Source organism: Tiliqua scincoides, chromosome 3 (assembly GCF_035046505.1).
Source record: "Tiliqua scincoides isolate rTilSci1 chromosome 3, rTilSci1.hap2, whole genome shotgun sequence".
Classification (NCBI taxonomy): domain Eukaryota; kingdom Metazoa; phylum Chordata; class Lepidosauria; order Squamata; family Scincidae; genus Tiliqua; species Tiliqua scincoides.
In genome coordinates this window covers 118,800,127-118,823,629 of record NC_089823.1, presented here as the reverse complement: position 1 = coordinate 118,823,629, position 23,503 = coordinate 118,800,127, and the positions used below count along the sequence as shown (strand labels likewise).

At 42.4% G+C, this 23,503-nt stretch overlaps 1 protein-coding gene and 1 pseudogene across 2 annotated transcripts in view; both read right to left on the bottom strand.

The window, feature by feature from the left end:
- The window catches only part of PCDH9 (protocadherin 9), a 963,386-nt gene that overhangs the window by 860,953 nt on the left and 78,930 nt on the right, over positions 1-23,503 (bottom strand). The gene's annotated exons all lie outside the window — the stretch shown is intronic.
- Positions 212-331, bottom strand: LOC136646219 (5S ribosomal RNA; annotated as a pseudogene).

The following is a 23,503-nucleotide window of genomic DNA, read 5'->3' as shown; positions in this document are numbered from 1 at the left end:
GGGATTCATCTTTAATTCATAATGGATTTCCAGATATTTCTCTCTCTCTCTCTCTCTCTCTCTCACACACACACACACACACACACACACACACACACACACTTACTTATCCAAAGATGGGAAAGCTTGCCCTGCCCTTTACTTGGAAGAAAATCAGCAGCGGGACAGGTTGGTTGGTTGGCAACCTTCAGTCTCGAAAGACTATGGTATAAGCCTACAGCACCCAGTATTCCAAGGTGGTCTCCCATCCAAGTACTAACCAGGCCTGACCCTGCTTAACTTCCGAAATCAGATGAGATTGGGCATGTGCAGGGTAACAGTTGCTACAGGACTGACTCACAGGTAAATATATTAGACTGATGTCTGAATGCCTCTCAATCCCAGCAAGACCTCAATGAACCAACCACATTTAGTCACATGACATACAGGACTGGTGGCAACCACAAACCGTTCTGACTATCAAGGCCAGTCAAAATTTGTGGACTCCAGATGCCTATATACAGTATGGCCAGGAAAAAAAAAAATCATTCCATTGTAAATACTGAATCAAAGTAATTAACTGATTTTTTTTAAATTACATTTTCAAATCTTCTGATGAAAAAGATTCTGATGTGATGTTAGTTAATAGAAATGTTTACCAGCCTGATGATGAGCTGCTGCTGTCTATTAGGAACCAACAACAACAAAAAAAAAAAAACGTGCACACACACACACACACAAAAACTGTGGCTGCAATCCTAACTGCACTTTCCTGAGAGTAAGCCCCATTGAACAAAATAGGACTTTCTTCTGAGCAGACCTGGTTAGGATTGTGCCCTCAGACATATATGCTGCCTACTGGTGACTGGTCCAGGTTAATTTCAAGGCTTTACCAGCTTCAGATACCTTGATCTTCTTGCCCTGAAGCTAATGAAAATTCCGGAAGAGCCTCAGTCAGCCTGAAAGTTAACCATTCTGTGAATCAAATAGAACTGAGCAGGAGCTTTCAAAAGCTACTGTGAGGTGACATAACTACCCACATGGAACTGCTGTCCTCCCAACAGTGCCTCAGCCTTTTCCACACAGAATTCAGCAGCGCAGCTGATCAGTGTAAACATGTTTCCTCCCAACGGCTGCCCTGGGCCTTTGGTTTTCACCTATCCCCAATTGGCATCTCTGTCTGATGCCGAAGGCAGACACTGGCCATGCTGTTCACTGCACAATGACAGGCGAACAAAAGAACAAACAAGCTGAAGAGATTTAAAACACAGGAGCTTGGGGACCTGTGTGAGTTTCACTGTGCCTCCGTGAACCTCCCACTAAATACAAAAGCTGTTCTTTTCAGCGAAGGAAGCCAATAACAAACAGCTTTCTTTATGTCTCTCCGGAAACCCTCAGGGAGTCGGGCAACAGCAGAGTGTGGAACTCAACAGGCACACACACAAAGATGTCATTGGACAGATTTGATGTACATATTGCCAGGTGTTATAAGCTCTGCTGAGGCCAGGTGATGCCTGGCAAGCATTTGCATGAGAAAAGGGTTTTGCTGGTTATTGTATTTCAAAGGACTACTACTGTTGAAATATCAGCACTATTATTTCCTTGTTGAAGCAGAAAATGTGCTGGTACCTATGTGTGAAATTCTGTAACCTAGTTTACTTCCAAGCTGTTGGAATCAATCTGCATTATTTGAGCATATTTTGGTTTTGTAATTAATCCTCTAAGCTTCCCCCATCTTCAAATTTAGAGTGTTCCAAGAATCATTTTGCTCTCTTTTGACATGAGAAGAGATTGGATGATGCAATCTGGTCGGCTGAGTGTTCTAGAAAGGAAAGGAGAAAAAGGGAGGTGAATCAATCTGGTGCCAAATGAAGAACTAACTGAGATAAATAAAATTCCCAACACTCATAGCCACACATCTTCAAGGGCAGTAGTTCCATACGGTCTCCTCTTTAAGCAGTGAAAGACAGAGCTATTACCAAATTCCTCTATTGACAAAATTTGCAATGGAATGTATGGTTTTGGGACTCCCTTCTCCTCCACAGATCTGAATGTTAAGCATGCAAAGACATGTTTGGACACTGTGCATTCCATGCATTTGAGCATATATCACACAAACTGTTTATTTAGGAATTACGTATAAACACGTGGGAAAAAATCTTTTTTCTGATGACAGAAAAAAAAAATCTGTGGATTATAGTGGAAGTAAATGAATGTGTGCTATTTTCTCATATACGCCACAAAGAAGGGATGGGAAAACCCAGTACTGTGTGACTTGAATCGAGTCACGAGTCTCCGCCCCCTGTGACTCGACTTGAAAACAAGTCATAATGGGGGCACTTTCCAAGTTGCCATGTTGCCATTTCACAACTCTAAAGGACTTGAGTAGACTCTAAAGGACTCTAAAGGACTTGACCCTCGTAAAAAGCCCGCCGTGGAAAAAAATGGGGCTGCTACTAGGATGTATGTGTGTCAGAGTTCTCCTTTAATACTCCCCTGACTTTCCCATCCCATCTGTAATCAGGGCAGGAGGGGGTTGGATGGACTGCAAGAGAGTGGAACAGAAACAGCAAGAGGGAGGAGGGTCACATGCAGCAGCTGCAAGGCTTACCAGGATGACCCAATCCTTTGCAGCTCTATTCCGAACTAGTCCCATTGTAGCTGGTCATTCAATGAGGGTTCCTCTCCCCAAGTAACAATGGAACTCAGAGCAGCCATGTGGCGTAAAGCGTGATCACTATGAACTGACTCCCCCCTTCCCTACCTCCTCCCCCTCCTTCGGCTTCTCCAGCCAATTGTAAGGCAAGAACCCCCTTGGCTCCTCCTTCTGCCCTATCTCAGCCAAAGAAAATATCAGAACACCCATCCTTCATCCAATGATCATTGGTTCCTTCCTATCAGAGATGGGCAAAAGAGCTCACTCCTGCCTCCCCTCCTCCCGCTCAATGCAAAAGGAAAACATTAACCCTTCCCTGCCTCCTAGCTGGAACCTCCCTGCTGCTTGCCCATCTGAATGATGGCCTCACAAGGTTTTTCATGCCACAAAAATAGTGAGCAAGCACACCTAGATACAGGCAGATTTGAGTCTGCACGCTTGGGGACAAGTGCTGAGTCAGGGGTCCTTGACTTGAGTGTTTTACTGAATCTCCCATGCGCACTAAAAAATGCTGATTTTCATGACTCTGAGTTGAGTCACCTGACCTGAGTTTCCATCCTTGCCACGAAGTTATATCAACAAAATTTACACCTTATTTAGGAAATTTTTATGGGGCTCTGATATGCCAAGGATATATTTGAAGAGGATGCAACTGACATATAAAGAGGAAGGTTTGGACTCCCTGATCTTAGTCTTTATCATTGGGCATATTTGCTAACTTCTAGTAATAAATGGGACAATCAGCAAATCAAAATGCCATCCTGGGTTAGGTTGGAAATGTCCCTATTAGCCCCATTGTTTATGGATCGCCCTGGGATTTACACTTGCCAATTCTCAGCAATTACCAGTGGCATGAAACTTAGTTAGGAATATTTGGAATCTGATGGCACAAAAATTTGATTTTGATCCCTAGTCACACTCTAGACTTACACTATGGGTTAATCCAAAATTAAATATCTCTAGGCAACCTTTTCTATGGAGAACCTGGTACGATAGAGCAAGTTATATGTTGGATCAACTTATTGATCAGGATCAGGAGTTTTTTTCCCTTTGAGAAACTATGAGAGCTATATGATCTCCCAATGACTACATCCTGGCAACACATACAATTGCAGCACTTATTAGTTTCCAGATTTTGTTCCTTCTGCATTATTGGCCTCCAGTACTTATATATATGTACTAATATATACTTATCCAGTAATAAGTAATATATACTTATCCAGTCTTCTGAAAGGACAAAGATGGCAATTTTTATTTATAAATATTTATTATGTAGTAAGTGTGATATACATGGGCTTCAAGATAAGTAGAATTTGGAACTGGATTGCCCTATCCTAATCAATGGGATGTGGTACCCAAGAGTGTATCTGCAATATCTATGGATCTTTGATTACGTTTAATACAGCACAAAAATTATTTTTAGGGTATATTGGACATCCCAGAGACAATATATAAAAGGACTTAGCAATGAATCCAGAAGTTGGCAGTGTAGGAGTATGGATGCTTCTCTTTTACATATGTTATGGTCATGTTCAGTTACTGTAAACTTTTGGAGAGGTTCTTAATATTATTCAAACAGTGTTACAGCAACTAGTGATATTTACAGGTATGTATGTAATTTTAAACTATTTACCTGCAATTTGGAGATTAACATTGGGTCAACAAAAGCAGCTGGGCAGCCCAATCCTAACCTGTCCTGGATCAGGCAGGCCAGTGGGCTTGCCACACATCCAGAGCAGGACTGGGGCCAAAAGCGGCTCAGCCTGGTGCAAGGGGAATCACTTCCCCTGAGTAAATCTGTTGCAGCCCCAACGGGGCTATTCATACACCAACTAAAGAGTTGGCACAGATCTGAGAAGCCTGGAGCTACCCAGGCTGCCCAGGACCGGGAATAGGATCCAGCATCAGTGCTGGGTTCTGGCCCCACTCCCACTCACCTGCCATCTGCCCCCCGCCCCAAAATGCCACCCTCCCCGCATATCTGCAGATCCCCATGCTGGCCTAGCTTAGCTGGCATGTGCTTATTGTTACACCGGCCCAACAGACATGGGTCAGTGTCTGGAGGCCGGTGCACATCCACGCACCAGCCTCCCTCCTCTTAAGTTGGTGCGAAAGTGCTTTATGGCACTTTTGTAAAAGTCATTGGCTGGCGCAAGGGACTTGCACCAGCAGAGGGTGCTTTCTGGATTGTACCCTTATAGTACTTAATTGAAAGAAACATAGCCCCCCAACTTGTGTTCAATGGATGGATGATCTTCTGTGCCTATCAGTTATTGAGTGAATGGCTTATAGACATCAGTTTTGTATGGACATACTTGAAATTACCTGGAGGCTATTCCTTGACAAAGCACTTAAAACTGCATGAAGCATGTAGATGCACTTATTTAATATTTTAGACCGTTATTTGTTTATTTATAATGATTACATTTACATATGTTTGTTTTTTGCACAAAATAAAATAAAGTTGGGGGAAAAATAGTGGAAGAAAACGAAATGGAAAGTAAAGGAAATTGTGTGAGGTTGGGGTGAAATGGAAACGGAGATCTACTCATCCCTACTCAAAAAAGTAGTTTCTAAACAGAGTATTCTCAGGAAGTCTGAGTATTCTATCAAACAAAGACCACCAAAGCAGAGTCTGTATTAGATTGGTTCAACACAGACCAAAGGAGGTGCAACATTACCTTAGGGTGCAATCCTAACTAATAGTTAGGCTGGCGCAAGTGCTGTAAAGCACGTTTGCACCTCCTCGTGTGTCAGCTGGGCCAGTACAGGAATGCGCACTGGCCCATGGAGGTTACATCCAGCCTCCATGCTGATGCAGAGAGGTAAGGCTGTGTTGGCTGAGCCCAACAGATGCAGGGGCCTAAGGAGGAGGTGGTGAGGAGGCGAAAGGGAAGTATTCCGGGGTGGGGGAGGGTGTGCAGAGGGTGTTCCAGTGGGCGGGCGGGCAGGGAGCAGGAGGTGGGGCTGGCACCCGGCAGTTATGCTGGATCTAAACCCTGTTCCCCGAGCAGCTTGGAGCAGCTCCATGCCACTCCATTCTCCTTGGACTTGTGTCACCTCCTGAGGTGGCGCAAGTCTGAGGAGACCCACCGGACTGTGGTGGCTTACCCAGGGTAAAGGGAAGAGTCAATCTTCCCTCAATCTTGTGCAGGATACAGCGCAGGCCTCCTAGCTTGCCTGTTCTATCACCTGACTGGTGTTGACCCAATGTCAGTGCTCCTTATTCGCCAGGTGCCATAAACATACTTTACAGCACATTTACAGAACCCTGCACCAGCGCTAGGGCTTAGCGCTGGCTCAGGGCCTCTTTAGGATTGGTCCCTTAGTCCAGTGTTAGAGGTAGCATAGAGTATAGTGTGTTAAGACAGCAAGATGCAGTTTCAGAATTGCTGCTCAGACATGAAGCTTTGTAACTATGATCCTACTATTAACTCTCAGCCTAACCTACCTCACAGTGTTGTTGTGATGATAAAATCAAATACAACTACTGCATATTCACCAGCATGAGCGCTTTGGACAAAAGAGAAATAAATTTATATTCTGTAAGACTTTCCGTAATAGGTAACAGAAATAAATTAAGGTGTTGGATGAAATGGTTTTACTGTGGTATTCTTAATAAATGTCTGTTGCTGATACTTGAAATAAAAACGATACTGAAAGCCTCTTACTTATCAAGCCAACAAAGCATTTAGTAGGTTGTGACATACAGCAAAAGACTCTTCTCTGAAATGCTGGTTAGGGGCTAACGCTTTTTCCATTCGTGCAGTAGTTTCGTTTCACTCTAGTACTCATGAATAATAAAGGCAGCATATACTGATAAAAATAAATCTAATGATTCAGGAAAGAGAAAGGCTGACCGAAACAGGCAGGTGGAGCGGGAAGGAGGGTTGGGAGAGTCAAATATGTGGTTCACAAAATTACCTAAAATATAGTAACAACCTTAGTTACTGATGCAATAAGATTACAAAATGCCTACAGAAAGTGTACCAGAACATATTATTTTTGAATTCGTGTACACTCTCTTCACTTAAAAGAACATGGCAAGAGGAAAGGAATGAATCTTCAGCTTCTTATAGTAATCTGAATTTATGCATTTAATAACATGAATCCAGAGATCTCTGGATTTCCTTTTTTAACTGCTACTGTATATATTGCATCATAGGCAATTTAGGAAGGACAACTAACTGCCATCTCTAGATGCGCTTTTGGAAGGAGGGTCAGTGTAAAAATCGGAATGAAACGGGCCAGAATGAGCCATTGATAAATGAAATAAATGCAAAACATAAAATAAAAATCAGGATGTGTTAGAGACACTCAAGAGTCATATTTTAGACCTGAAAACATCCTAATGGCATGCTTTTATTAACCCCTTCCCAACTTAAAACAAAGCAAGATTCACATACAACATTAGATGGGAATGATAAAATGAGATTGCAAATAACCCCAAATTCCACAGTGAGTATGTGATCTGGGAAATAAACAGTTTTCAGGAAAAGAGACAGGACCATTAACTTCCAACATAGGCAGGGCGACAGAAATCACAGGACCCATTGTAATAATTTGGACTGATATAGCAAGTCATACCCCCCCCCCCAAACAAAATTCCAGGTTCCAGAACCTGTAGTGGGCTATAAATGATTTGCTGGGAAAAGGGCGAGAACACACACTTCCATTGGTTTAATGGGGATTGATATAATAAGCTACAAAATTCCAACAAATTCCATCCATTCCGGCCATAAACATGAAATCTATGGATCTATCTATGGAAAAATTCCTAACAATAAGAGCAATTCGGCAGTGGAAAAAGGCAGATTGTCAAGAGAGGTGGTGGACTCTCCCTCACCGGAGATATTCAAGCAGAAACTCAACAAGCACCTGTTGGAGTTGCTCTCAGAGGATTTCCTGCCTAAGGCAGGGTGTTGGACTAGATCAGGGGGGCCCAAACCCCGGCCCGGGGGCCACTTGTGGCCCTTGAGGACTCCTAATCCAGCCCGCGGGGAGCTCCCAGTCTTCAATGAAACTCTGGCCCACCACAAATTTGCTGGAGCCCATGCTGGCCCACGCAACTGCTCTCAGCATGAGGGCGACTGTTCAACCGCTCACGTGAGCTGTGGGATAATGGTTCCCTCCGCTGCTTGCTGTTTCATGTCTGTGATGCAGCAGCGGCAGCAAAGTGCAAGGCCCTTTATAGGCCTTGAGCTATTGCAAGACCTTCATTCATTCATATACATTCGATCTCTGATTTATTCATTTATGTAAATTTATGTAAATTTATGTAAATTTGAAAAGGAAATTAATTTTTTTTTTCCTGGCCCCTAACTCAGTGTCAGAGAGATGATCTGGCCCTTCTGCTAAAAAATGTGAACACCCCTGGACTAGATGACCTACTAGGCCCCTTCCAATTCTATGAGTCTATGACGCAGTGTTTCTCAAACTGTGGGTCAGGACCCACTTGGTGGGTCATGAGCTGATTTCAGGTGGGTCCCCATTGATATTTTATTTTCAATATATTAGACTTGATGCTACCATGGTATGAGACTGCATTTGGGGAAATGCTACAGACCTGAACTTTTAACAAGCTACTATGTATATTCTTTTAACAATGATAGCAAATGGGATTTACTCCTGGGTAAGTGTGGGTAGGATTGCAGCCTAGGAGTGCTAAAAATGTTCCTGCTTGATGATGTCACTTCCAGTCATGACATCACTTCCAGTGGGTCCTGACAGATTCTCAATCTAAAAAGTGGGTCCCGGTGCTAAATGTGTGAGAACCACTGCTATGACCTATTGGACTAATTGGGAATGGTGTAGAAACCACTGAACTCTTAAAATATTTTAAGATCTTCATGGCTCATTCCATCTCTCCCAAATACTGCAATGCAACCTGTGATTTTGGTTGGACCAGCTATGTAAGAAAATGGTTTCCAGAACCTACTTTTTGGAAAACAGTTTGAAAATCTGAGGACTTTTCGTAGACTTGTACATCAGTCATATATTATTATATCATTATATACTACAACATTGTTTCAGAAGTTGGTGTTCTATCACATTTTGCAAAAAATTGTTCATGAGTTGCATTGGATAGTACAACATGGAATTTGTGCAACCTTTGTGACTTCCTGAGACTGAGAAGTAAATGTGATTTATGGTCAAATTGCACATGATGTAAATAGTGTTTGTTTTTTTTTTCCTCTCTTTTTGAAAACATGCACACTAGGGGGCCCAATTGGGGCCACAGCATGCAGGACTTAACCACATTCAACCGCACTGCTGTACCACCATCCCCACCTGCTACTAGCTTCAGAAGGAAAATTTCATAGGGAGCTTTTCTCCCAGTACTTATTGCAGCTTCATGGGGAATCATTTTCTTTGGAATCTCAACCTGGAGGAAAGGAGCTCAAGATATCTCCCTGCTCACTTAGGTCCAAATCCTGGGCATTCTACAGCTGCTATTTTTACTAAAATATAAAGATAGATGCACTAGTTTATGCTGGATACAGACAAACAGGAGGTTAACTATAGGTGACTTTTCCCCATTTTAATTCATCTTTTATCCTCACCTTCCTCTGTCTCTTGTATCATTTCCCCTAATCTCAATACTACCTCCTGAATTTGAAACCATGTGAACAGGGTTCTCTTGAATCTCACTGGCTCCACTGATTGGCTCAATTATTTGACACACACACACACACACACACACACACACACACACACGCACAAGCTTAAAAGAACCAAAAACTGGTGCTCAAAAGTAATAATTTACTGTAACATGTAAGCTACCCAGTATAGTTTGGAGCCCAATCCTATCCAACTTTTCTGTGCTGATGTAACCATAATGTAGTCCTGAAGTAAGGGGACAAATGTTCCTTTACCTTGAGAAAGCTTCTGTGACTGCCTCCCCACCTCATAATGCAGGGCATGCCCCAGTAGCATGGCTGCATTAGCATTGGAAAGTTGTATAGGATTGGGCCCTTAGTAAGGATCCTCCTCAGGGATACTAATTGAATCCCATATAGGAAATAGACATTAAAACGAATACAAAATGCTAAAACACCTCAATAAGTGTCCTCAAACAGATGATATGGTATTATATGTACAACTCCAAAGATAAACCATCATGCATCACCATATGTCTTGTAAAATCCACAGTTAAATAAAAAAACCCTACAGGATAAACAGTGATAAAAATATAATGAACAACTTTAATTAGAGCTATGCTGTCTCAATTATGGCAGTGCTAAATGCCTCCCTCTCATCCAAAAGCAATACATTTAATACAATACAAAATCAAATAGCATTATTGTTATGAAGCAAACAACCACAAAATCCAACTTGAATAATACATTCCAAAAGCAGGTCTCAAGGTACCTTAAATGAGAATGAGTCATGGGATACAAAACCCACAGTAGTGTGATTGATATAAATATAGATAAAAATAATTCAGATAAAAGTATCAAGAAGCAAGAGTTCCAGAAATCCTTTAACAAAAACCTATACCCAGATCTCTAGTAAGGCACAGATATAGCCACCAGCAAAGGCATACACCATGTCAATGGAAACCATTGTGTAATTGTGATCTTAAGGAATATGATAAAAAGCCCAACTCAAGACAAAAAAGGAAATGTTTAATCTTTATAGCAAAATACAGTAAGAGATTGCAAAATACTTTTTTAATCTCATTTGCAGTAAAGCTACCAACTAAGTGGAAAAGAAAATAGAAGGTCTTTGATACTTACTCCCAAGAAAGTGAAGGTAGGATTGCAACCCAATTCCTATGAGAATGCCTACTTACCAAGTGGGATTTACTTCTAGACCTACCTTGACATGTACTATGTATCTAAGGGCACAAGCCTAAGAAGGTCTACTCAGAAGCAAATCCTATTGTGTTCAGTGGAACTTACTCCCAGGAAAGTGAGGATAGGATTGCAGCCCAATTCCTATGAGAATTGAAGGTATAAAAAAATTAGATCACAGACCCCTTGTGTTCTTCTTTCATCCTGGGAAAGGGGAGATAAAAGGAGACTTAGAGATGGCAGAGAAATTAAATGAGTTCTTTGCATCTGTCTTCACGGCAGAAGACCTTGGGCAGATACCGCTGCCCGAACGGCCGCTCCTAACCGAGGAGTTAAGTCAGATAGAGGTTAAAAGAGAAGATGTTTCATTGATAAATTAAGACCTCATTGATAAATTAAGACCTCATTGATAAATTAAGGATCAATAAGTCACCGGGCCCTGATGGCATACACCCAAGGGTTATTAAGGAATTGAAGAATGAAGTTGCAGATCTCTTGACTAAGGTATGCAACTTGTCCCTCAAAACGGCCACGGTACCAGAAGATTGGAGGATAGCAAATGTCACGCCTATTTTTAAAAAGGGAAAGAGGGGGGACCCGGGAAACTATAGGCCGGTCAGCCTAACATCTATACCGGGTAAGATGGTGGAATGCCTCATCAAAGATAGGATCTCAAAACACATAGACGAACAGGCCTTGCTGAGGGAGAGTCAGCATGGCTTCTGTAAGGGTAAGTCTTGCCTCACAAACCTTATAGAATTCTTTGAAAAGGTCAACAGGCATGTGGATGCGGGAGAACCCGTGGACATTATATATCTGGACTTTCAGAAGGCGTTTGACACGGTCCCTCACCAAAGGCTACTGAAAAAACTCCACAGTCAGGGAATTAGAGGACAGGTCCTCTCGTGGATTGAGAACTGGTTGGAGGCCAGGAAGCAGAGAGTGGGTGTCAATGGGCAATTTTCACAATGGAGAGAGGTGAAAAGCGGTGTGCCCCAAGGATCTGTCCTGGGACCGGTGCTTTTCAACCTCTTCATAAATGACCTGGAGACAGGGTTGAGCAGTGAAGTGGCTAAGTTTGCAGATGACACCAAACTTTTCCGAGTGGTAAAGACCAGAAGTGATTGTGAGGAGCTCCAGAAGGATCTCTCCAGACTGGCAGAATGGGCAGCAAAATGGCAGATGCGCTTCAATGTCGGTAAGTGTAAAGTCATGCACATTGGGGCAAAAAATCAAAACTTTAGATATAGGCTGATGGGTTCTGAGCTGTCTGTGACAGATCAGGAGAGAGATCTTGGGGTGGTGGTGGACAGGTCGATGAAAGTGTCGACCCAATGTGCGGCGGCAGTGAAGAAGGCCAATTCTATGCTTGGGATCATTAGGAAGGGTATTGAGAACAAAACGGTTAGTATTATAATGCCGTTGTACAAATCGATGGTAAGGCCACACCTGGAGTATTGTGTCCAGTTCTGGTCGCCGCATCTCAAAAAAGACATAGTGGAAATGGAAAAGGTGCAAAAGAGAGCGACTAAGCTGATTACGGGGCTGGGGCACCTTCCTTATGAGGAAAGGCTACGGCGTTTGGGCCTCTTCAGCCTAGAAAAGAGACGCTTGAGGGGGGACATGATTGAGACATACAAAATTATGCAGGGGATGGACAGAGTGGATAGGGAGATGCTCTTTACACTCTCACATAATACCAGAACCAGGGGACATCCACTAAAATTGAGTGTTGGGCGGGTTAGGACAGACAAAAGAAAATATTTCTTTACTCAGCGCGTGGTCGGTCTGTGGAACTCCTTGCCACAGGATGTGGTGCTGGCGTCTAGCCTAGACGCCTTTAAAAGGGGATTGGACGAGTTTCTGGAGGAAAAATCCATTATGGGGTACAAGCCATGATGTGTATGCGCAACCTCCTGATTTTAGGAATGGGTTAAGTCAGAATGCCAGATGTAGGGGAGAGCACCAGGATGAGGTCTCTTGTTATCTGGTGTGCTCCCTGGGGCATTTGGTGGGCCGCTGTGAGATACAGGAAGCTGGACTAGATGGGCCTATGGCCTGATCCAGTGGGGCTGTTCTTATGTTCTTATGTTCTTATCCTTCTGCCTTTCTGCTGCTGCTGTTGTCATTCATGGATGCACTGGTGCTGTGTTAAGCACTTCCATTCCCTCTGCTACCCAAGGACTGTTGTGCCAGTCAGCAGCCAGGTCAGGTATTACAGCACTCTCTTCCTTTCCAGCTTTTCCCCCTTCTTCCCCACTTTCCTTCCCTGACTGCAACCAAGAAACTGCTGCTGAGCAGCCATGGTTTCATCAGCTGCCTCACAGTACACCCCTTCTCCCAAGAAAGCAGCCTTGACTCCCTTGCTTTGCTCCTTTCTTTGGCACTATCTACAGCTACTGCCTAGGGCAGTGACTTCCAGCCCTTTTCATCTCACAGCACACTGACAAGGCACACCATCAGTGTTTTGACAAGTGACAAGGCACACCACGCTGCTGGTGAAGGGCTCCAGTCCTCAAATGATCTACTAATAAATTACCCTCCCTCAAATTCCTGCAGCATACTTGCACACCATTTGTGGCACACCAGTGGGCCGTGGCACAGTGGTTGAAAATGTCTGGCCTAGGGCTTGCATTTGCTTTTCAAGCCTTTTGTCTTGTTTTGAACTAGCTCAGACCTGGCAACCTAACCCTGCAATTCCTGCAATGCCTCAAACTCAAATTAGCAGATACAAATAGGTAACCCTGACCTTTGAGAAGACTAGCAATTGACCCATAGACCCCATTCTATATCCTTCTCTTGTGTACAGTCAAGGTGATGACATGCTTTTAGTGTTTTTATCCTTTCCTTCTTAATGTGAGTGCCAAGTGTTTTGTGAGTCCAGGACTCTTGCTCTATTTTTGAACTGCTTTAGGGGAAAGCTTGAGATTTCTCCTGCCAAATCCATCAACAACTCCAGAACAAGAAAGATCCTCAGTGACCTCCTCTCAAAAGTTTGGGACATCAGGTAGAAGCAATTAGATGTGTGAGTGAAATTTCATGGCCCACTGATGGGCTTACTCCTAGACTGTAGCCCTGACTCAGGCTACAGAGAACTCTACCTCGGTCTGTCTTCTGATGTAGTCGGAATCTTGGTATTCCCCTGCTCCTTTCTCTTTTCCTCCCACACTTTCTCTCCTCTATCCCTGCCCTCCAACTACAACAAAACCCCTAGTTTTTCAGCTTCAGTTCTCTCATGGAACTCTTCTGATTTCTCTATGCCCTGCCCCCTTGTCTTTTCCCTTTTTACTTGTGCCTTCATGCAGGTTTGTGCTGGAGCCACTGTGCCAAGTCGCAGTGGCATAGCTAGCGGGAGATGGGGGGTGGTCCGCCCCGGGTACCACCCTTGGGGAGGTGTAACACCACAAACGCCCCAACATCGCTAACATTGCGGAGGTTATGTGTAATCCCATCATGTTATATATCGTTGGATGTGGAATTTCTGGCGGAACGCAATGCAAAAAACACGATTGAAATATCTCCTTTCCATCAAACGTTATGGCCAAAAAAAGGAAACAAAAAATGCATGGAAACCTATAGAAAATGAAACTGAGCCATATCACGCATTTACTCATGAGTAGGCAAACTTACCATAATTTGTCGGAAAGGGCAGGCTGAGAGGAATCCATTGACACCAGAATGGTTCCTATCCAATGAAAGCAGCCCCCCAAAAACAACCAAGAAGGACGTTCCTCCCTCCAAGCTGACAAATGCATTGAACCCTATGGAAAATGAAAGTAAGCCACATTGGCACGTTTACTCACGAGTAAGCAAATGTGCCTTGGCTCCTGGTCAAGGCAGGCAAAGAGAAATGCAAGGCTAGCTTCATGGTCCCCATCTAATGAAAGCGCAACTCAACAAATGCTCCAGAAGGCAGCCCCCCCCCCCCAAGAATAAACCAGAGGCTTGAGCTGGTAAGGTGGGCACTGGGAAGGGCTGAAAATCTCACTGATTTATCTGTGGAGGGGGGTGATTGCAGGCAGCAACCCACCCCAAAGAATAAAACAGGCTTGAGTTGGTAAGGTGGGCACTGGGGAAGGCTGAAAACCTCACTGATTATTTGGGGGGGGGTGCTGTTGCAGGCAGCAATCCCCCCCCCCAATAAAACAGAGGCTTGAGTTGGTAAGGTGGGCACTGGGGAGGGCTGAAAATCTCACTGATTGATTTGTGGGGAGGGGTGTTATTGCAGGCAGGCTACAGAGAAAATTCACTTGGTGAAACAGGGCTGGCTTCCCCTTATTTATCTGTTTTTCTTTGATTTAATTATTTATAATTATTTTATTTTGCTTGATGATGTCACTTCCAGCCATGACATCACTTCCGGTGGGTCCTGGACAGACTGCCATTCTAAAAAGTGGGTCCCAGTGTTAAAAGTTTGAGAACCACTGCCTTAACTCAAAACAGGCCAATGAAACATCGGGGGAGGGAATGACATCCTAGTGACTAAAACTCTGGAAATCGTGGCTTTTAAGAATAAAGTCGTGGCTTTTAAGAATAATACCATCATGTCCATTGCTTGTGGGGAAATATTCACTGCATTTATTTTTCTGGACATTATTATTATTCATTCCATGTCATGACTATTACTATTTCTGTCTCACCTACCTCACAGGGTTGTTGTGAGGACAAAATACAGGGAGGAACCATGTACACCACCCTGAGCTGCTTAGAGGAAGGGTGGTATAAAAAGTGAATTAATTAATTAAACAATATAATTATTGTTATAATTATATATATAATAAATATAATTATAAATTAATAAAATAAATTATATAATAATTATTTTATTTTATTCATTAATAAATTATTAATAAATTATTAGTTTATTAATAAATTATTAATTTATTATTATATAATTTTATAAATAATAAATTAATAATTAATAAATTATTAATTTATTATTTATTAATTTATTATTTATTTAATTTATTAATATAATAAATTAAAAGATAAATATAATTATTATAAATTAATTAAGTCATATGGGGTGACAAAAATTTATGGGCTCGGGGTGTCAAATGACCTAGCTACGCCTCTGCCAAGTTGCAAGTCAAGTCACGAGCCTCTCACCCCCTGACTTGAGTCGACTCATGAGTAATAATGGGCAGCCGTTGTGACGCATCCTGAGCTTACTATAGAACCATTTTTGACCCAAGTCCAAGTCATTAAGAGAAATGAATTGTGGCGTGAGTCAGGCACACACACAGCCCAGAAAGCAAGCAAGCATATAGGCAAAACAGAGTTGCAAGCAGACACAAAAGCAAGTCGGGACTTAAGTCAATTCGAATCATGACTCTTTTCCAAATCACTGGCCCTGAGTTTTGAGTGGGTCTGAGTCAGTGACAACTGTGACTCAAGTTAATATGAGTCGTGTCAAATGTGTTTTCATGTCTTGAGTCACATCTTTACGAGTCGAGTTCCCATCCCTGCTTTCATGTGTCCCTTTTTCCTTGTAAGGATTCATCCTCCTTTCTTCTACCTAGAAACCACTTAGACTTGGCTTAAGGTCACACATATGTGAGTGACTGTTGAATAAAGTGTTTGACAGGGAGACAGGAGGCAAAACCACAAAGTTGTAAAGCCCTTGTGGGGACTCCCTCATATAACCAGTTACCTTGATTTGTTTGATTTGAGTCCTGCATTTATTTGCATTGTTAAGAATTCCTATTGTAACTTTAGTCTAAACAAAGACAGAGACTCCTCCTTCCAGAAGCCAGATGCTCCAATCTTTCCTCCAGATAACAGCAGGAGGAAAGAAAAAAAAAACAACTAAATCATTTGCAACATGAAGATGATAACACATAAATTGTCTGGCTTTTAGTTTAAAACTTGCTGTCAAATGCCTTGGAGACCTATCTGTGCATGTTAATTTTTTTTCTCAGTGGCTGACACTCCATTCCTGAAACCAAGGTATTATCCTTGAATTGTTTAATGGAAAGTAAGGATGCCTGCAGTTGAGCAGGCTATGGAGGGAGAATGCAAAGTAAATTTCTAGTGAACTAGGTGTTGTGAGGTGAAGTGCAGGGTCCTGCTAAATCTTCAAGTGGCACCACAGAGTTCTATTAAATGACAGCTTTATCTCTAAGTTTACACAAACAGTATTAGTGATTATATATTGGTGGTTGGCTATTAGGGTGAAGAAACCACCATTGCAGCTTAATTCCATTTATTGGCTCCCCATTCCATCTTCTTGATGGATGTTTTAATACGATTTGATGCTTGCATTTGTCACATTACTGAACCATTAACTGTGAAAACAGAATACAGGAATCTGCCTAATCCTGAGGCATATTGTGGGTCAGTTTAGCTCCATATTTGTTTAAACCTGCCTTATGTTACACTCCAGCATCACACCAACAGGAACCAAGACTGGCACTATGCAAATTAAAGAGACAGGGATATGCAAACAGGAACAGACTTTTGGCCCAATCCCTTCCCCGGTGCAGCTGTGCCGAAAAGGCATGTGCTATATCCATGGGGGGGGGGGTGGAGTGGGACGCTGGTGCAGTCTGAGGAGAAAAAAGGGTGGGGAGGCTACAGGTCAGGAAGGTACGTTCTGATGTGCACCATCCACTCCTGAAGCCTCCCTGTCCCCATTCTTCCCCTCTCCCTGCCCTCTCCTTTGCCCCCTCCATGCCCTTGTTCTGCCCAGCCCCTCATGCCTCTCTAGCTTGCTCTGGCAGATGGCCAGTGTGGTGATGGGACTTAAGGGCTGTTCATTCTCAAAGGCTCTGATGACATCTATAGGACAGGCTCTGATGACATCTATAGGATTTTCAATTTGGGATAAAGCTGAGATTAGGCTAAACCTACTTCGAGACACAGAGCAGGTGCTGGTGTCACTAAATCAGTGTTTCTCAAACTGGGTCTGGACCCACTAGGTGGGTTGTGAGCCAATTTCAGGTGGGTCCCCATTCATTTCAAATGTTCATTTTATTTTTAATATATTAGACTTGATGCTACCATGGTATGTGACTGCATTTGGGGAAATGTTACAGACCTGTAGTTTTAACAAGCCACTATGTATATGTATTATATGCTTTTAACAGTGATAGTGGCTCCCTCCTGGGTAAGTGCGGATAGAATTGTAGTCTTAGGGATGTTTGGAAATTTTTTTTAAAAAACAGATCAGCAACTGCTTGGGAGAGTTAGGAAGGTTCTTCTTTATTTTAAATAAATTGTAAACTTTTAATTTACTTATTTGAACTGATTCGATTTTGTCATATGGGATGTTAAAAACTTTCCTGTTTGATGATGTCACTTCAGGTCATGACATCACTTCCAGTGGGTCCTGGACAGATTGTCATTCTAAAAAGTGGGTCCTGGTGCTAAAAATTTTGACTACCACTGCACTAAGTGTATCTTTTTACTTTTTCCTCATATAGTTAAATGGATTGCCACTAACTCTTACAAGAAAAATTATAGGGTTGCATGTCTTCATCCAAGTGATGTCTTGGAATGTACTCCTTTATGTTTTCCTAAATAATACAGTTGTTGCCATTCAATGGGAAAAGGTAAAACACTACCTCCAACGCTTCATTGAAGCAAACCTGTTACACTACCCATATTAGGTGAGCTGATGTGTCTTTGTGTGCAGAGGTACCCTGGAACTACAGCTGCCAGTTTGCAAAACATGACCCTGTTTCTCCAGGTTGCCTTCTTTTTTCTCAGGTGGGCAACTAAAAAGGTTAATCTTAGTTCATTTTTGGACTGCCACTGGTTCCACCTCTTTATCACCCTATCTTTTTCCTCCCAGATTTCTTTTTCCTCCCAGATACCTACCAGCTATCTTTTTCCTCCCAGATTTCAAGAGTTAGCAGTCTTGTAACATCACCAGACCCAGCTTTGTGACACCATGAGGTCCTGCCTTAGAATCTCAGGGTTTGGGATACATCAATCCTGGTTGCCCTGACTGGAACCCTACCAAAAATTTCTCCCCTCTCCACACATCCTACATGTCATTATGATGGGGGTTTTACTAGTAAGTGATAAACTGTACAGGATACATTTATAATTCCTTCTTGATAAAGTTATGATTGACATGATTACAGTACCATTGACATTTTAACACTCAGTCCTGTCATCACAAAGTGAAATGACAGTATTTTTCTTTTGGTGCTTTCCTATGCCCTAAATGTTTTATTGTCATACATCCATTTCTAAAAATGTCAATCAAAGACAACCTTTTATCTGGCCTTTCCAGGGATAGATTCATCAGTTATGCGTCTTTAACACCATTAAAAGCAACAGAATGGCATCACTGAATTCAAGATTGAAATCATAAAATGTGTCCAAGGTTTTGTTTATAAACCTTTTTTTTTTTCCTTTCCTGCTTTGAAAAAAAAATTAAAAACAAAACAACTGCTTCATTGTCCATGATCTGTCCTACCAACAATCACCTGAGTTAAATCTGGACTAATTTGAAAAATTGAGAATGTTTTTTTGGTTTAATCTTCTCAATCCTCATGGGAATTGTAGCATTTATGATGTCATGACATTTACCCATGTGTTTGTTTTTTTTTTAATTAGCATCCATTTCAATGAAACACCTCCATAATTTAAATTTAAAGAAGTTGCAAAAATAAATAAATAAATAAACCTGTATCCACTTGCAGGTAAAGAGGCAGTTGGAGGTCTCCTCGGGGTGATATATGTCCCCTTACCCAAGTAATTCCCCAGCCTACACTGTGGGGCTGCCTGGATCTGCACCAGAAATATAGCTGGCACAAATCCAGGAAGCCCGGTGCCGTGCCAGGAGATTCAGGATATGGTGGAGGCCTCCACCATTCTCATCTCCTCCTGGGCCTGTTCCACACCCTGTTCCCTCCACTCCAAAACACCCCTCCCTACCCCAGAATGTCCTCTTGCCACCTTCGTCCAGGCCCTGTGCAGTTCAGCGCCTTACCTGTCTACACAAGCAGCCCAGGGTCTGAAAGCAGAGCTGGTGGGTGGGTGCAGGTTGTTTGCTCATAAGTCGTCATTTATTTATTTGCAGTATTTTTATCCTGCTTTTCACCCCAAAGAGATTAAAAGTAGTTTAGTGCTTTACGGTGCTTTTACAATGGCTTGTGTCGGCACAAGGCAAGAATAGGATTGCAGTGTAAGACAATCAATAACCCTGCATGATAACTGAACATAGATTATATATAGTTTGCAACAGGGTGATTTGTAAAGAGCCCATCTTATTAAATATGGGCTTTATAAATGCGAAGAAGACGCATTTATAGGTACTACAGGTACTATTTATAAATAGTACCTGTAGTACTAGTGGATGGTACTATCCACTGCTTTTATGTATAACAAGTGAAAGCCTTCCATTTAATTGCTATAGAATCTGCCTGATGGAACAAACATACTTAAAGTAAAAAGACAATCTCATGGTTTACATGAGTTATAAAAGCCACTTCGTCCATTCCTTCCTCTGAGTATTCATGCCAAAGAATGACAATGAGCTTTATTCAGAATACTGTTCTAATAATTTTACTGGTCTCAAATCACAGTTCTAATGAGATTTACCAGATGTGGATTTTTTTTAAAAATCTAGTTTCTACTATTATTAGTAGTCTCAGTGGTTTTATGTTATATACATATGCCTGGTTAGCAGCATTGAGCATCTATGTAAGAAGGGGATGGGAAGGCAATTTGAATAAATTTAACTACCGTGATCCCAATTTATGAATGCTACAAGGGGTAAAGCAGGAAAAGGCCAAGGTTCATCCTGTCAGAGGTGCTCATTGAAGAGCAATGAGTAAAACCCCTTCTGCCTAACTCATGAAGTCATATTTCCAAACTAACAGTACTCAAACTGAAAGAGAAATACTGTAATAGAGTATGTCAGTTCTCTCTCTCTCTCTCAGAGAGGGAGGGAGAGTTTTAGTGACCTGAATATATCCATGAGGACAGTTCTAGATGCTCCTGTTGCTCAGCAACAACATATCTGTTCTGTGACAGAATATGGTAGAAGGAGCATGAATAGAAGCCTGGCTTTGTTCTTTCGGCGGGGGGGGGGGGGAGAGAGAACAGCTTGACTCAAAGCTCTGAAATGCCGAAGTGGAAATGAGGGTTATAAGAGAGGCACAAAGATGATGTCAGAGAAGGAAAAAAAAAAAAAAACACATTTGTGTGCATCCTGCTAATTGGCCATCACATGCAGTTTCCATTTTGCCACAAAACACTGTCAGAGAGTAGGCTTATTACTTTAGAAGTCATTCCAGAAAGCCTTGATCAAAATAGACCCATTCATTCAGTTTCAGTGACTTTTTTGAAGCTTCTGTGTTAAGTTTTCAGGGGCTGGTTGCCTACCCTCTTCTTCACTTGTACACTTAGGTGCCTTTTAAGGTTGCTAGGAGCCTTGGGGTGAAACTGTGCACTTGGCCTTCCATTACATCCTCTGCCTATCCTGGATGGTGCATTGGGTGCTACCACAACCAGCAGGGCAGAGGTTTCAGGGGTCTGCATAGCCAGGAGGGAATGGACACCTCATAACACCACTGATGCTTTTTTTTTTGTTTTGTCTACAACTACAATGCAGCTCCTCCTCAATGCATATGGGGGAGGGGCTTCTCTTGCATGATTCCACCCCCAAACACGTGGATGGAATGCAGAACAGCAACTAGGGAGGGAAGCAAGAGGAGTCTAATCAGAGTTGCTTGCCCCTCAAAGTCATTTGGCGCTGAGTTTTGGAGACCAAATCTACCCTTTCATTGTACTCAGTCCAAAGTCATAAGACTTTGGTTGCCTGTTGGGTGGGTGGGTGGGGGGTAGGTGGGAATTCTTTATTCCTAATTGACCCATAGAGTGGGCTTTTTCCACCTACTATGGACTGAAATGTGGGCTAGTGCCAGTGGCAGATCAGTGCGGCCTGGGAGAAAAAATATGAGGCAAATGGTGACTACCCTTAGGTAAGCAAGGGGTGTGAAGGAACAACCACAACTGGTTTCCAGAAGCTTTCTGGCATGGGAATACCGGCTGGAAAACTCTCAGGCTCAAATTGTAATGCCAGCTTTAGAGACTGTCTGGCTCACGGCCAGCAGACCAGTTCAGCTTCCTTGATCCTCCCCTCTCACAGGGGGTGAACCTGGGTCCTTGGAGCAGTTGCCTGCCTGAATTGGGTCCTGCACTTGAGGGTGGTCACAGAGTAGGCAGGACTCATGGTATGTATCACTTGCTGTCAGACAATCATTCAAAATATATCCCATAATTTCTTCTAAACTGTGGTCACGTGTTCTGTGGGGGTATACCTGGGCAACAGAGACTTCTGGGAAGCAAGGTACTGCAGCCCAAATGTCAACCTCAATGTTTGGGCTCTCTCTCCCTTTCTCTTTCTGTATCTACAGCCTTAATGAATTAATATAACTGGAATAATTACTTTATCTTCAGGGAAGAATTGTGGGCGGGGGGGAATGTATAAAAAGAAATTCACACCTTCACATAATTTCAGTTCCCTGGATTTGGGGGGAATGTCATAACGTTCATACTGGCTTTTGAAGATCCAGGTTCAAATCTCTGCTCAGCCATGAAGCTTCCTGGGTGACCTTGGGCCAGTCACTTTCTCTCAGCCTCACCTACCTCACAGGGTTGCTGGGAGGACAAAAGGAAGGAAGGAACTATGTACACTACCCTGAGCTCCTTGAAGGAAAGGTGGCACAAAATGTGCAAAAATAATGCATAAAACATCTATTGATGCTAGTATGGAGAGGTTCACCCTCTTTCTTTTAAATGTAATAAGAGTTATGTAGTCATCTTTGGACAAAAAGAAGTCACAGTTGATCTTGACAATATTTTTTGTATATCTTTTATAATTCCTGTTTTACCGTTCCCCGCCCACACCTAACCTATCCCAGCCGCATCCGCCCTACCCTATTACACTTCAAATACTTCTGAGACTGTATTGTGATGCGATGCTAAACATATCATTTTCTTTTCGTCTTTTTCTTTTTTTTAATGAGCTGGATTAAGACTATGGCACATGGAGAGGGCAACAGAAACATGCAAATACCAAAGACCTTAATCACCAGCAAACTTAGCAAAATATCAGATTTATTATTATATACTGCGCATTTCCTGCAGGAAAAGATATCTTTAGTTTAAAAATAACACATTTTCTCTGGTTTTTCCTTTAAGGACACCAATTTGATTTGCAAGTTTAGAGCAAATTTCATTGTTTAAGAGCAGGGCATTTTCAAAGGCAGGCTCTTTTCAAAAATTATAGTTTGATACTTCTTCTTGTTTCCATGGAAATGACCTTTTACTATTCTATGGAAATGGAAGTAGTTTTATATGTTTCTCTTCTTCCGGGCTTTATTATACTACCAAAGCTATAATTCAGCATACGGTCCTCATGGCACAGCTGCCCACTCGCCTAAGAGAAAATGGTGAAGCAACTCTGGGGCTTCCTGGGTATATTAAATTTCTGTACATCTTTTCAATGCTGCAAGAGTGCCAGGAGATCACCTAGTGCGTGCTGTCAGTGGAAGGAATGTAATTTTTTACCCATTGATCGGTTCCTAAGGGAGTCTTTGGATTTTGATTTTTTATTTCTTTGCTCCTCTCCTTTCCAAGTCACTCCCTTGTACGTCTATAGTTGGAGAACTATAGAACAGCTTTTTAAAAGGAAAGGGCGTACAAGGCAGTTCATCTCATGTGGCAATGGAAGTGCAGGCTCCTCAGTCAAAATCAAAATTGAGATTTTTTTTTTTCCTCCTGGTTCTCTGTCTTTCATGTTCTCTCTCTGTTTTCATGAGCCCCCCCCCCCCCCAACTGGAGCAGAATTCCTTAGTAGTGGATTCTTGCCTGGAACACTGCAGGAGATCATTCCCACAGTGGAGTTTTCTTCCTAGACAAATGTAAAATATCACCCACCATTCTGTCCAATTCGCAACTTCTACCAGCATTCAGAACTACATTCATGTGCAGGGAACACCATTCATGCTAATTCTGAGAAACTCACCACTGCAAATTCCCATGCTTATATTACTGAGTGGATTTCATGGTGGCTACACACTATTCCAGATTAAGACTGAGCAGTGGCATA